We start from the raw sequence: 13,579 nt of genomic DNA, 5'->3' as shown, positions 1-13,579 counted from the left end.
ACTGCCACAGAGACACCACCTGCAAATGCCCCTGCATCAGTCTGGGGGGGAATTTGGGCGAATCCAGCAGAACAAACCAGGCCCAGGGATTTGCATTTGTTTCCATGGCTCTGAATGAGGCTGGGCTGGGCTGCATGGAGGGGAGATGTGCCCTGCATGTAAAATTTGGTTTGAGTTGGGGTCGGGTTTCAGGCAGTGGCAGAAGGCAGAGGGGCCTGAACCCAAATTTCTTTTCACCTTGATGAAGCAGCACTGGGCTCACCAAACACCAACAGTTCCATCAATGCCTGAGCACCTGGAGCAACCAGAAACTAAATGATAACCAGAAACTAAATCATAACTAGAGACTAAATCATAAACCAGAAATTAAATCATAACCAGAAACTAAATCATAAATAGAAACTAAATCATAAACCAGAAATTAAATCATAACTAGAAACTAAATCATAACCAGAGACTAAATCATAAACCTGCCACATCATGCCTCACCTAATTGTCACCAAGATGTCAAAGAGAGGCACAGGAGGAACAAAGAGGGGACAGAGAGGACTGGAGGCAGCAGAAACTCCAGACTGCTCAGATCATCCCTGCCAGGAGACAATTCTCTCTCTTTGCTTTCAGAGCCCTGCTCTAGGAACAAGCTGGCCCAAGGGACGGGGAAAGTAGGACATGAGGACTATTCTGGATCAAAATCCTTTTCTTTTTCCAAGGCTCCCGGGTGCCCTCCTCAGCAACCTCAGCTGTCACCTGGCACACAGGTGCCTGCAAAGGCTTTTATTGATTCCACCAGGGCAGACAGAGAACAGACACCAGCCATCCCTGGAGCACAGGGAACGTGCCACGAGCGTCCTGTGATCCCAGCTCTGCCTGCTCAGACTGCGGGGTTATTGATCTCTGAAAGGGTGAGCACGTCCCCAAATCACAGAAATAAATTATAGAAATATATATTATATTAAAATCATAAATTTATGAAATTATATCAATAAATAGATAGATAAATAGGTATAAATAAATATAAATTAGATAAATAAAAAGATAAATACACAGAAATAAATAGAAATTATAGAAATAAATAGATAGAAATATATACAAGTTATATAAATAAATAGATAAATAAACACATAGAAATAAATACAAATTATATAAATAAATAGATAGATAAATAGATAAAATAAATATAAATTATATCAATAGATAGGTAGAAATAAATATAAATTAGATAAATAGATAAATAGACAGAAATAAATATAAATTATATAAATAGATAGATAGAAATAAATTTAAATTATATCAATAAATAGAGGGCAGTGTGTGACATTCACATGGGGACTTTGATGCTGGAGTGGGAGCACTTGAAAGGACACAGCTGATCACCTCCCCTTGCTGCCCTGCTCCACAGCCCCTCCTCTCCTCTCAAGTGACACCTCCCATCCCTCTCATCCACAAGCAACAATGTCTTTTATCTGCTGGAAATTTAATTTTTCCTGCTTTCTTCCCCTCACTGAGGAGCCTCCACCTGGATTTACCTGTCCACAGCAAAAAGCAAACAGCAACAAACAAACTGAAACATCCTCCAGGCAGAGATCTCTCCACATGCAGGTGATGGTGAATGGAAATCCAGGTAAAAATGGAAAGAATACAAAGAAAATCTTTGCAACTAATCTTCCTTCAGGTGGATCAAGGTTCCACCTACCTGGGACACTTTCTAGGGACATCAAGCTGGGATTCCCTCAGCCATGCTTTTCCTCCTGCTCTTCAAGAGGGAGAAAAAAAAAGAGGCAAAAACTAAAAGAGAGGATCAGGAAACACTCACTTGGCCACGTCCTGAGCAATTCCCAAGACGCGCCAATTCCCTGAGCGTGCCCAGGTTTCCTGCTGTCCCCTCAGAGATGGGATTTTCCACTCCCACCTTTCCCCCTCGTGCTTATCTCCCTCCCTGCTGGCCCCTGAGCCTGCTGAGTCCAGCAGTGCAGATTAGATGTGAGCAGAGCACAGAGCCCTGACTCCCCCAGACAGCCTGGAGAGATAAAAGCAGCCAAACACTGTCCAGAGACAGCTCCAGCAGCTCCCTCTGGGTGATGCCTGGGGCTGGGGACCCTCCAGCAGCTGCCCTGCGAGTCCCAGAGGCAGAACCACTCCTTTCTGCACCCCATGCTTAAACAGAAATCTAATTCTCCAAAATATCCAATGGGAACCTTCTCTGAGCATCAGAGAGCTGCTGTTCAGGGTGCAGTGCCAGCCTGCAGTGTGGGAACCCAGGACCTCCCTCTGGCTGTCCAGAAGACAGAGAGTCCGAGACAGCTGGGCTGTGATTGGCCATGAATTAGAAACAACCACATGAGACCAATCACAGATGCACCTGTTGCATTCCACAGCAGCAGATAACCGTTAGTTACATTTTGTTCCTGAGGCCTCTCAGCTTCTCAGGAGGAAAAATCCTAAGGAAAGGATTTTTCATAAAAGATGTCTGTGACATTGCTCACCTTCCGCCCCTCTCTGGTGACACAGCAGCACAAACATCACCAGTGGCACCAGCAGGGACACGCTGGGCACTGTGCAGCGGGGTCTCCAGAGCTGGAGCTGTCACATTTATCTCAGGCTCCTCCAGAGCTGCTTGGAGCCATCAGGCAGGGCACACAAAGGGACCATTCAGGGCAGCCCAGCCCCAGAAACAAAGCAGATGCTCGGGGGAAGTTTGCAAAGAAGGCACAGAAGGTTGGCAGAGCTCCTCTCCCAGCTCAGGGCCCATCTCCAGGCAGCACCAGGAGCAGCCCCATGGCACCGTGTGAGGAAGGGCAGCCTGGGGACACAGCCTGGCAGGGAGCAGGGATGCACAACTAAACCAAAGCTCAGAGGCAAGCACAGCTTTTAAACTCCTCCACCAAATCTGGCTGCTGAGCTTTATTGGACTTTTTTTTGGTTTTTTCTTCTGTTTTGGTTTGGTTTGGTTTGCTGTTTTGGGGTTTTTTTGGTGGGTTTTTTTGTTGTTTTTTTTTTGTTTGTTTGTTTGTTTTTGTTTATTTCCCCTCACTGTTTTGGCAAATTAAGGAGTGGAATGGGAAAGCAAAACCTCCCATCTGACCTGCTGGGAGCTTTACTCTTTGTGAAACACCCAAGAGGTCAAGGTGCAGGGAATGTGTATTAGAGGTGAGGTTTCAGAGGCTGCAGGGTGGCACTGAGGGATTCTGAAGCTCTCCTGAAAGAGGATGCAATAAATCAGCTCTGAAACCAGGGACTGGTCCAAGCAAGGTCAGTTTTTTTATCTGGAAAGGAATGATTCAAATGCTTTAAGTGAGGGGAGAAAAAAACCAAAAAACAAACCAAAAAAACCAAACCAAACCAAAAAAAGAAAAGAAAAAAAGAAAAACAAACAAACAAAAAACTAAACACACACACACACAAAAAACCAACAACAAAAAAAGAAAACAAACAAAAAAAAAACCAGTTTGAAATGAACTTCCTACTTATTTAAAGACCAATCCAAACTGCTTTTTTGCTGGTATTTCAGGAATGAGTCCGACCAAAGGCACCTGGTCTGGTTTTACAGACTGAACCACTTTTGGAAAGCAGTCAGAAGGGATTTGGACAAAAACAACGGAGGCCCAGACACGGAGGCTGCCCTGGGAGAGCGTCCCAGCTGTCTGCTCAGCCTCAAACCTCTCATCATGCGCTCGCAGGGCAGGCAGGGGGACCTGTCAGGGGTGGCTCAGCTCCGAGCTCGGGGCCAGCAGGGGAAATCCTGGTTTGCCTGGCTCCAGGGAGCCTGCAGAGCCCGAGCAGGCAGGACAGGGGGATTGTGAGCAGCAAAGGTGGGTGTTGGAACTCAGGAGAGCAGCTTGGCAGGGCCTGGATGGCCAAAGCACCTGCTGGTGGTGTTTGCAGTGGTGCCCGGGATAAAGCAGCCCTGCCCTCAGCACCAGGCTGGCACTGCCCCTTCCCAGCCCTGCCAGGCCATGGATCCCAGCATGGTTGTGGTAAAACCCAGCCCTGGGACATATTCCACCAGCCCAGGGTGCCCCAAGGTCCCAAGCAAAACAAATCCTGGAAAGAAGCGTGTGGGAAATACTCCCCAGATCCTCCCCCGTGCCCACAGACAATCCAGCAGGGTTCAGGAGCTGCCAGACTGCAGCATCAGTTCTGAGGGCCTGGGCTCTCAGGGCTGTCCTTCATTGGATCCCAGCATGGTTTTGGTAGGAAGGAACCTTAAAGCCCATCCAGTGCCACCCCTGGGACACCTCCCACTGTCCTAGTGTGCCCCAAGGTCCATCCAGCCTGGCTTTGGGCACTGCCAGGATCCAGGGCACCCTCTACCAGGGCCTGCCCACCTTCTGATCACCTTCTTATCTCATCTAAATCTCTCCTCTTGTAGTTTAAAGCTGAACAACATTTAGCTCTGGGATCAGCAGCATCTCCAGCTGAGCCCAGCCCATCCACCCTGGAGCTTTGTGCATTCCCCTGCAGTGAATTCAGCCAGGCTCAAGCCCCTCACCACCAGGCTGGCACTGCCCCTTCCCAGCCCTGCCATGCCATGGGCAGCACAGGGACCCAGCACTGCCTCAAAACAAAACAAATCCTGGAAAGAAACATGTGGGAAATACTCCCCAGATCCTCCCCCCTGCCCACAGACAATCCAGCAGGGTTCGGGAGCTGCCAGACTGCAGCATCAGTTCTGAGGGCCTGGGCTCTCAGGGCTGTCCTTCATTGGATCCCAGCATGGTTTTGGTAGGAAGGAACCTTAAAGCCCATCCAGTGCCACCCCTGGGACACCTTCCACCATCCCAGGGTGCCCCAAGCCTAGCCTTGGGCACTGCCAGGATCCAGGGGCAGCCACAGCTTCTCTGGGCACCCTCTACCAGGGCCTGCCCACCTTCTGATCACCTTCTTATCTCATCTAAATCTCTCCTCTTGTAGTTTAAAGCTGAACAACATTTAGCTCTGGGATCAGCAGCATCTCCAGCTGAGCCCAGCCCATCCCCTCTGGAGCTTTGTGCATTCCCCTGCAGTGAATTCAGCCAGGCTCAAGCCCCTCACCACCAGGCTGGCACTGCCCCTTCCCAGCCCTGCCATGCCATGGGCAGCACAGGGACCCAGCACTGCCTCAAAACAAAACAAATCCTGGAAAGAAACGTGTGGGAAATACTCCCCAGATCCTCCCCCCTGCCCACAGACAATCCAGCAGGGTTCGGGAGCTGCCAGACTGCAGTGCCTGCTCTCTGTGCATCAGTTCTAAGGGCCTGGGCTCTCAGGGCTGTCCTTCATTGGATCCCAGCATGGTTTAGGTTGGAAGGAACCTTAAAGCCCATCCAGTGCCACCCCTGGGACACCTCCCACTGTCCTAGTGTGCCCCAAGGTCCATCCAGCCTGGCTTTGGGCACTGCCAGGATCCAGGGCACCCTCTACCAGGGCCTGCCCACCCTCTGATCACCTTCTTATCTCATCTAAACCTCTCCTCTTGTAGTTTAAAGCTGAACAACATTTGGGTCTGAGATCAGCAGCATCTCCAGCTCAGCCCTGGAGCTTTGTGCATTCCCTTGCTGTGAATTCACCCAGGTTCAAGCACGGGGGGCTCTGATCTCCACACAGGGGCCTCTTGTTGCTGCCACGGAGCAGGAAAATGCCAAACATGGCTCATACCAATCCCACCTCTCACTAATCTGTTTTGTCAGCTCGTCAGAATCTTGAAAGCAACCTTTAAGTGCTGGGAGGCATCCTGGTTTCTAATGAGGCTCAGTCACATTCTGTGGTTTAGTCAAGCCAACCTGGCTCGCTGCTGCAGCTCCGAACATGTGCACTTGAAATCAGTTTTTCCACTCAGAAAAAAAGACAAGGCCCCCAGTTTCCTCCCCTCAGATAAGCTGAAGGAGAAAGGAACATGAAATCATGTCCCTGCCACCCTAAATCTGTGTGGCTCTGTGTCCCATCTCCACAGCCCCAGCTGAGCTTTGCTGGCACCCAAAGCTGGAAATTGAAGCACAGGATACTCCAAGGGTGGAGAATAAAAGAATCCAGGGGTTTCTGAGCCATCAGAAAAGGTTTGATAAGCTACTGTTCACTGCCACTGTTATTTGTGTTTTCAGGAGTGTCACGGTGCTCTCAGCACTCTGCAAACAGCAAGCCAGAGCTCAGACTTTTCCAACCAACTAGAAAATGCAAAAAAAAGCACTAAATTCAAAACTGATTTTTGTTCAAAATTCAAAACTGAATTTTGTTCAAAATTCAAAACGGATTTTTGTTCAAAATTCAAAACTGAATTTTGCAGCGTTCTCAGCACTCTGCAAACAGCAAGCCAGAGCTCACAGACTTGTCCAACCAACTACAAAATGCAAAAAAAAAAGCACAAAATTCAAAACTGACTCCCTCTGCCTCATTATGAAGCACTTCCTGAAGCTTTTCACCGGCCATTTCCTTCCTACAAGGAAAAAAAAATTATCTAATCCAATTTATTGAATCATTTCAGCCTTACAACTCTGTAATTCCTGATACCAGGGCATTTCCATTTTTGATCACCCCTAAAACCATCTGCAGAGCCTGAGGGATCAGGGATGCTCCTCAGAGCTCACAAGGCACTGACCTGGTGCACAGGTGACACACAGGACTCCTGTTCCCTTGGAATTCAGCTTGAACCTTGGTAATCCCTCCTTGGCCATGGCATTGCCTTCTCACCCAGCTGCCAAAAGGAGATCTGAAATGAAAATAATTAACATCAATCACTCATGGTTTTGTTGTTTGGTTGGTTTTTGGTTTTTTCTCCCTGCTGAGCATCCAAACCCATATCTTGGATAAACAAACAGCACAAAGAGTTTGGCCCCAGCCAAACCCTGGCTCTGAACAAATCTGGGTGAGATGCTCTCTGTCAGATGGAATCCTGTGAATTCATTCCCCTCAGCTGTGCTCATTATTCAGCCCCCAAACCCAGACAGCTCCCATGGACATGCCCTGAGGCTTGGACACATCTCACTTACCTTCAGGGACTGCCTGAGGAAGCTGAAGGTGAGGGGCATCCCCAGGGCGCTGCCACAATGGCACAGGGGCTCCTCTGGGGCTGCATCTCTCAGCACTGCCTGAGGGCAAGGCAAACCAGCTGCTGCGAGCCAGCCAGAGCCTCAGAGCCAGCTTTTCCCTGGGTCTTTTCCCTCTTCCCAGCAGCATCCTGGCTGCTCTTGGCTCCCACCCAGAGAGCAGCACCTGGGGAAGGTCCAGCCCTGCCCAGCTGGGAGGGCACAGCTCATCCTCCCTTCCCCAGCCTCCAGGAGACACCAGGGAATTGCTGCCCATGCGGGGCTCAAGGGCAATTCAGCACTAAAATCCAGCAGGGTGAGAGCTGCAGAGCTCTGCCTTGTCTTTGCAGCTCTAATTTTGCAGAAAAGGGATTAATTAATGACTGGTGGACAAGGCCAGAGTGCTTCCCTGGCAGCTCTGCTGTCACTATGGAGATCCTGCACTCCACGTTCTCCTGGCAGGAGGATGCCCACACCCAGCCAGGATGCCACATCCCCCCTTGTGGGAATCCAGAAAATCAGAGGGGTTTGGGAAAGCTGCAAAAGGCAGCTCAGAGACAGCAGAACTGTGATTAGAGCTAAGCAGCAGCCATGAGATTGGTCAGCAGAAAAATTATGTCAGAAGTAGAAAGTAAGGACAAATAGAACAATGGTCTGTGGATTAACACTGGTCTAGAATAACTCCCTAAGCTACAGAAAAGTGTATTTAGTGAGATATTAGGAACTTTTAAGCTTAATTATGAAGATCTGTGCATTGTGTTTTAAGGCTCACAGGCAGGTATTGTATTCAAAATAAGCAAGCATTGTTTTAACCAAAGGTACGTGTGCTTATAGTGGTTGGATAGAACTGCTGTCAATGTGCTCTTGCTTTGTGTGATTGGTGAAAAAACTTTTAAAGTGAGTTGTAACATGAAGTTCTTTGTCTGCTGCCGGAGATGTGAGCTGGTGGCATCTTCCCATTGTCATACCCATGGAATGAGGCTGATGCTGGAAAATCAAACACCTCGAGGCACGTTTCTAGCACTCCTGTCCCATTGGTGATTTGTGCATAGATTTGTCAGCAGAAAAATTATCTAAGAAGTAGAAAAGTAAGGACAAATAGAACAATGGTCTGTGGATTCATGCTTGACTAGAATAACTCCTTAAGCTGTAGAAAAGTATATTTAGTGAGATATTAGGAAGTTTTAATAATGGAGCTCTGTGCATTGTGTTTTAAGGCTTACAAGTAGGTTTTGTATTTGAAATAAACAAGCATTGTTTAACCAAAGGTACGTGTGCTTATAGTGGTTGGATAGAACTGCTGTCAATGTGCTCTTGCTTTGTGTGATTGGTGAAAAAACTTTTAAAGTGAGTTGTAACATGAAGTTCTTTGTCTGCTGCCGGAGATGTGAGCTGCTGGCATCTTCCCATGGTCATACCCATGGAATGAGGCTGATGCTGGAAAATCAAACAGCTCGAGGCACCTTGCCCAGCAGCGCTGTCCTGTTTGTGATTTTACACAGCCCCTGGCTGGTGACACCCCTGAGCTGTGGGAGCTCTGGTGGAGCTGCTCCAGGGTTCCCCCGGTGCCAGGGGAGCAGAGAGCTCCATCCTGGCGTGCAGACGGTTCCCCCTCTCCTTTGGAGGGGCTGAATGACTTTTCAAACCTTTGATTCCTGATGTATTCACTTCAGGAGACACAAAAGTACAAAATCTCAGCATGGAGTGACTCCCTCGCTTGCTTTATTATTTTGTTGTTTTTTTTTTTCTTCCCACAGCCCCCCACCCACCCCTTTTCTTTTCTTCTCTCCCTGGACAGTTTTATAATTTTGGCCTGTGGCCAGGAAGTCTGTCCTGATTAGCCTGGGCTGGCTGTGAAACACCTGCAGCCCATTAGAGCAGGAGGAGGGGGGAAAAAAAAAATAAAATCCCTTGTCATAGGTGAAGTAATGACCACTTCTTCCTTTGTTTTAACACTAAAAGGACAGTCAGGAGGAGGAAAATAAAATCCCTTGTCATAGGTGAAGTAATGACCACTCTTCCTTAGCTTTAACACTAAAAGGACAGTCAGGAGGAGAACCAAACAAACCCAAGGCTTTACCCCCTCACCTGCCACTGACTGCTCTCTGGGACATTTCTGCCTGGTAAGTGACTCCAGTAATTTGTTGTCACTTCACCCCAGAGAGATTTACAGGTTATTAAACACGATGTGCACTTGCTGCACTTGAACAGTGCCCCCTGCACCTTATTTGATGTGTTTGTCAGGAGCTAACCAGGCACAAGGAGGAAGAAAATTCCCTCTGGGCAGGTTACAGCTGCATTGGCTCCTTGAAATCCCTCCAGTGTCCCAGCTGGTCCTGGCTGCCACCACTGCCAGGGCCAGCAGGGTGGCAAAGAGCTCAGGAGGGGACAGGCACCAGTCTCACAGCCCCAAAAGGGTGACCAGGGCACAGCAGAGGGGCAGAAGTGGCACTCAAGGTAGCACTGAAGCTCTTGGCTCTGGCACAGCACAACATTTTTTATAATAAACACAGAAACTGCCATGATCTGGGCACAGGGTGACACTGGGGGCAGTCAGAGGCCACAACTCTGAGCTCAGCTCAAAGCCCAGCTCGCTGTACCCCTGCAGGACTCTCCACCTGGAGAGGAGCCCCCAAACCCCTCCCCAAGATGTGTCTGTGCACCAGGATTTCCCCAGAGAGGGGCTTGGTGCCTGCTGAGGTGTGGCAGCAAAGAGATCAGAATGTCCTCAGAGCCCTCCTGCTCGGCAGGGCCACGACCAAAACACACCTGGGATGGAGGGAACACCAGAATGAGACCTGAAAACACACCTGGGATGGAGGGAACACCAGAATGAGACCTGAAAACACACCTGGGATGGAGGGAACACCACAGTGAGACCTCAGAATAGACCTGGACTGAAGGAAAGGCCACAATGAGAACTCAGAACACACCTGGGCTGAAGGAAACACCACAGTGAGATCTCAACATAGACCTGGGATGAAGGAAAGGTCACAGTCAGACCTCAAAACACACCTGGGCTGAAGGGAAGGCTGCAGTTACACCTCAAGTAGTCCTGGGCTGAAGGAAATACCACAGTCAGACCTGAAAACACATCTGGGCTGAAGGACAGGCCACAATTACACCTCAAAACACACCTGGGCTGAAGAGAACACCACAGTGAGACCTCAAAATAGACCTGGGATGAAGGGAACACCACAGTGAGACCTCAAAATAGACCTGGGATGAAGGGAAGGCCACAGTGAGACCTCTTGGGGTGGGAACAGCCCTCTGAAAATCCGTGTGTGTCACAGGGGCTGGAGCTGAGGGGACAGCTAGAGGTGCAATGAGAACAAAGTGGGAGCTCCAAGGCAGCTCCAGGAGTTCTGCTGCTGGCAGCATCTCCAAGGGCTGGATGGCATTTCAATCCCAACAGCCCATCCAGCCAAAATGTCAAAAAAACCCCCTCAGAGTTCCTCCCCAAACTTGCTGTGTTTCCATCAAAGCTCTTTACGTAGCTGCAAGGCACTGGAGACATTTACACCCCAGCAGCTGAATGTTTTTAATTCTGCATTCAGTGGAGTTCAGCCATCAATAAAAGAGAAAAGGGAAAAGAAAAATTTGTGACCACAAGGGACCCTGTCAAATATACCTGCTGCTGTCCTGGAGCATGGAAAAGCAAGTCTGCTGCTGCACACAGGTCTGACTATTTGCATTTTTAATAATTCAAGAGTTTAATTAGTATCATGCCCTTAATCAGAGGCTGAAAATACAGCTGAAGTCATCAGAGCTTAATTAGTTTAAAAAAAAAAAAAAAAGAAGATTCTGCAGTGAAAATGTCTCGACTGACATGGAGCTCTGTCCTCAGCTTTGGGCTTCAAATGAGCTTTTACCTGTTGCTTCTGATTATTCCAGCCCACCTCAGAATAACTTAAAATGCTCAAAAAATCAGTTCACTTCCCTGTTTATCCCTATGAACTCTTCCACAGCTCCCTAAGAACTCTTCCACAGCTTTCTTGAACTAGACTCAGAAAACAAAACAAAACAAAAACCTCCAAAATCAGTTTGAAGATAATAAATTAAATTAAACCAGGTGTATCCCATAAGCTGCATGTGAAATTCCCCTGTGCAGGAAATAAAACATCCATAAGTGTCTCTGGATCTTCAGTCAGGTCAGAAAGAACACATTCCTGAGGGGGATCGCTGGATGGGCAGAAAATTCCCCTTTTAGCAGCAGGACTGGGAGATCAGACTGGTCCCAGGTGAAGCCTGGGAGGTTCAGGGCAGTTATCCCAGTCTGGGATGAGCAAATCCAAAATCCAACCCCATCCCTTCCCTCCCTGCAGCCTGGTGGGGTTGTACAGGACATCCTGGATGGGCTCTCCCAACAATATTCCATTTATCGCTGGAGTTCATCACTGCCCGGGGCCGTGGAGACTGAACACAGCCCCAGGTTCCAAAATGGATTAGTGAAATTCATGGAAATTAGGCCAACCCCAGGCAATCAAATATGCTAATCCGGATGCAACTTCCAGTTCAGGAAGTCAGGCAGCCTCATGCCCTCCCACCTCTGATTTACTCGGAAAAAGGAGCCAGAAAAAGTTCTCACCATGCCAAAACTGTCCCCTGGCTCCCAGCATTAGTGAGAATCTCAGTAAATCCTTTTTTTTTGGCAGGAGGAGGGGGAGAGATTTTCCCTCAGTCATGACATCACAGCCTGCTGGTTCTTTCCCTCTGCAGCTCCTGAACCTCTGGGGAAGCTCCCAGCCCGCTGTCCCCTCAGGAATATCCCAGATAAATCAGTGAACCCCACTGGAAGGTGACAGCAATCACCAAATTCCATTTAGCATGGAGTTAGGAATCCAGTCACTCATGTACCTACCTCCCCTAGGCTCAGACTGAAAAAAAAATGGTTTTTTTGAGAGCACTGGGCCAGAGGAAGATGCTGGAAATTCAAGATGAAAAAAATGGAAGTTGGTTTGTCCGCAAGAAAAGTCTCCTGCAGCCCCAGTACAATTTGATTTATTCCTGACACTCCTGGGGGAGCTTTTATGTATATAAATAAATCAATCTAAAATGGGTTTATACATATAAATAAATTCAAAATAAATTTTAAATAAATACATTATAAATAAAATGGATATAAATAAATTTAAAATAAATACATTTTATTCTGTGTCCTCATTCCCATTGAACCCTGCTCAGCTCCTGACCCAAGGAGCAGAGTTTGGCCTGGATTTTCTGCTCCTTGCTCTCCTTACCTGCCACAGGAACTTCCCCCCTCTGCCTGCTCCTGAAGGTGTTTGGGGGCTTTGCTGCAGAGCAGAGGGCAAGGTGACAAATGAGCCAGCCCACAGCACAGGAATGCAAGAGAGTCCCAGCTATTTTTAATTAAGAAGCGATGACAGCTGACTGAATTCCCTGACACTGCAGTGAAAGGCTCCCTGACCCAGACACCCTGGGCCACCCTCCTGTTGGAACCCAGAATATTCCTCTGGCTGCCCTGGAGGGCTCCAGACCCTGGCAGGGACTCAGAGACCTTGGCACAGAGTCAAAACCACCTGTGCCTTCGATTTTAGCCCATGGAAACAATTCCCAACTTTGTGTGAGCCACAAGGGTTTGAGTAGAATGTTAGTGAATTTATCACTGGGTGAAAATGTAGAATTTTGGGGATTTTAGAATGGGGTTCAGGAGGCAGGATGGAGGGATTTGGGTGGGAATTCCTCTGACTGCTCTGGAGGGCTTGAGACCCTGGCAGGGAACTCAGAGACCTTGGCACAGAGTCACAAACACCTGTGCCTTCAATTTCAGCCCTTGGAAACAATTCCCAACTTTGTGTGAAGAGCTACAAACCACAAGGGATTGAATAGAATGACAGTGAATTTGTCACAGGGTGAAAAAGTAGAATTTTTTGGTTTTGAGAATGGGGGTTCAAAGGCAAGATGGAGGAATCTGGGCGTGTCCTGTCTTTCTTGTCCTCCATCTTCTTTTGGGATGGTGACACTTTTAGAGACAGACTGTCTAACATAGGGGATAGGTATTGGAAAATTATTGTAAATAAAATACAGAAGTTTTTAGTATAAAAAGCTAACACCACCCCAAGGGCAAGGCTGTGTCACAACCTGGACAGATCTCAGCAGGTCAGAGAAAGAATGGAACAGATAAGAGAAAATGAATAACCTTGAAAACCACAACTGAGGAATCCCAACTTCTTCTTCAAGCATGGGGCTGGGAAAAAAAAAGACTTTTTAATAGGTCAGGAGCCATTTCAACAACTCAAAACCTGAGACCCTCCAAAGGCTGGTTCCCATCGGTCCCGCCGGTGCTGCTGTTATTTATAATATAAATTATGAATTTATACGCACATCTGCACAGATGCAGGGCTCACCAAAGCCACCAGCCTGCCAGAAACGTGGCCAGGCTGAGCAGCAGGAGGAGCAGCAGGTGAAGGGAGGACAGCCAAGGTCACCCTGCTGGAAGTGCCGATGCTCGTCTCTAAGAAATGTTCTGAAGGTTTGGGCAAATTCAGCTGTTATTTTCATTTTTTGGTCGGTTGAAGCAGCGATAGATTGAGCAGGGGCGAGGCACAGAGACACAAAGA

The sequence above is a fragment of the Geospiza fortis genome, unplaced genomic scaffold, assembly GCF_000277835.1.
Source record: "Geospiza fortis unplaced genomic scaffold, GeoFor_1.0 scaffold262, whole genome shotgun sequence".
NCBI lineage: Eukaryota > Metazoa > Chordata > Aves > Passeriformes > Thraupidae > Geospiza > Geospiza fortis.
Note: the sequence above shows the minus strand (reverse complement) of the source record.